At 38.6% G+C, this 2,451-nt stretch overlaps 1 long non-coding RNA gene across 1 annotated transcript; it reads left to right on the top strand.

Moving 5' to 3' along the window:
* The first annotated feature begins 532 nt into the window (after positions 1–532).
* Positions 533–2,104, top strand: LOC113072926 (uncharacterized). The gene is made up of 3 exons (XR_003280406.1): positions 533–580; positions 1,420–1,850; positions 2,033–2,104. It is a non-coding gene; the product is annotated as an uncharacterized LOC113072926 (long non-coding RNA).
* Positions 2,105–2,451: the final 347 nt, after the last annotated feature.

The raw sequence follows: 2,451 nt of genomic DNA, 5'->3' as shown, positions 1-2,451 counted from the left end.
ACAGTGTAAAGGTGATCTTATGGTGAATTGCTCGGATGTTAATATAATATAGAGGAAGATCAATCTTAATTATTTTTACTATATTAAAATGCATTCATTTTTTACATTCCTTGGTCGAAGTTTTCAGATACTTCGGAGCCTGTTTGCAACTCGTTTGATTTAGATCGGCACTTCGGAGCCTGTTCGCGACTCGGTTGATTTAGATCAGCACTTCGGAGCCTGTTCGCGACTCGGTTGATTCAGATCGGCACTTCGGAGCCTGTTCGCGACTCGGTTGATTTAGATCGGCACTTCGGAGCCTGTTCGCGACTCGGTTGATTTAGACACCCGATTCGAACGTTATCACTCGATTGAATGGGGCGTTATCAGCGGTTATCAGCCCATAGAAATGGGCCGGGAGGGGCCTCCTGTGCCTACTAGTAGGCTCAGAAGGCCGTGATCATCCATCCAAATGGTTGATCACCAACAAATATACAAGAGAAGACTCCAGATCCAATCCCAGAATTCCTGCTCACCGGTAATCGGAAGTCTACTGGACGAATGCGGGAACGTTGCGATATTTCCTGCTTAATATTTTCAGGTAAGACTATTAAAATTATAAAAATGAGCATTTAAACTGTAATGGAAAACAATACATACACTCGTATTGCGTGTCATGATTGTTGATATGAGATAACCGTATTGCGATGTATCTGCAAACGTTATCGCTAGACAATATTACGTTATTAGCCTGTCGTTACGTTAACCTTGCATGCTTTATTATGTGAGCATTAATGTTGCTAATATGAGTTTGTATTTACGCCTGAAGCTAATGGGGGAATTAAGTTTCTAGTTAAACTGTCAAAATGACTTTTTACACTCATACCGGCTTATATTGTGTATGCTCGATAACGCCTCACTGAAGCCAGATCATTGGACTAATGTAACCCATATTGACTTGAGAGAAATATTAAACACAAGACGTATTTTACGGCTGTTTGGAAACCTTGGGATCTTGACTAGAGTGTAAAATAAAGTTCTGTGGGTTTGAACCAAGCTTGGCTGGATTTGATCCTATATCAGGAGGCTTTGGATCTGTCTTTCTATCTATATACCTACTCAAAAAAATAAAGGGAATACTTAACAACACAATATAACCCACAAGTGTTCCCTTTATTTTTTTTTAGCAGTTTATATATATAGCTAGCTAGCTGTGTATCTATTTATATAATCTATCTAGCTCTATGTGTATTTATCTATCTATCTATCTATCTTGCAATCTATATATCTAGCTAGCTGTATCTAACTATCGCACCAAATATCCCTCATCTGACTGCATCCCATTTTCACTCATGTGTTTCTGTCTTTTAGGCTGTGATAAGAAGTACGGTACGGGTTGCACTTTGCTTTATGTAATAATTGTCAAATATTTTATTTCAGATATGGGAAAAGCACTTAAGATGACCCCACGTTTCAGGAACGTTAAAATTAAGTTGGTGAGGAGGTCTATCGCTGGCCCTGCGAAGTTTTCTTACCTCAGTCAAGGTCTTCCCCAGCCCAGCTACAAACAGACCCACTCTTCAGACCCTTCTATTACATCTCAACCGGCTGAACCTGATGATGTGACACAGAGCTGTTCTGAGAGCGCATACAGTAAGGCAAAGAAGAGAGAGCTTCATGCCTGGGATGCAGTCTAGGATGAGATGCTTAAGGTGTCGTTTGAATGTTCAGCACAGATCACTACCCAGTGTGCTGTCTGCCGAGAACATGCTGATTATAGGTGCATTGAGTGCAGCTCCACTGCAGTGTTCTGTGAGGTTTGCCTGAAGAGGATTCACAGAAATTCACTGCATCTTCCTGAAAAGTGGAATGTAAGAACAATAGCATACAGTCTTACATTGCTATTGCTATATTTGCATACAGACAGCAAACTCACAGTAATGTCAACAGATTCATTAGATACTTCAAATTGTTTTAGCACTATGCAGCATCAACTGTTAGTGTCACAAGTTCGTTGTTTTAAAAACATTAGAGCTATCCATCTTTCTTACAGAATGTTTACTATGAGCCATCCTCCCTGGGGTTATTCTCATATTTACCTGAAGGCCATGGCACCCATGCTGTGTACACAAGAGCATGAAGATCATTGTCAGCACAGGTTTGTCATTTTACCTGATACAAAATCTTAATGTATTTAATTTTATTGACAGGTTAAGGAATTCAATCCTATTACATGTGGAGTAATGATTTCTTTTAAGGAATTAATCAAATTTGTGACGCAATAAAAAAAAAAAGTCATGATAGTTATAGTTTATATACTATTATGATAGGTAAAAATGTATAGCCTGAATCCACTGTAAGTCGCTTTGGATAAAAGCGTCTGCTAAATGCATACATTTAATTTAATTTATACTGATATGGTGGTCTCTATAGTACTACTAGGTTATGTTTTTATGTTATTTTCCTCTTTAT

The sequence above is a fragment of the Carassius auratus genome, unplaced genomic scaffold (genome assembly GCF_003368295.1).
Source record: "Carassius auratus strain Wakin unplaced genomic scaffold, ASM336829v1 scaf_tig00011011, whole genome shotgun sequence".
NCBI lineage: Eukaryota > Metazoa > Chordata > Actinopteri > Cypriniformes > Cyprinidae > Carassius > Carassius auratus.
Note: the sequence above shows the minus strand (reverse complement) of the source record. Positions and strands in the feature narration are given on the sequence as shown.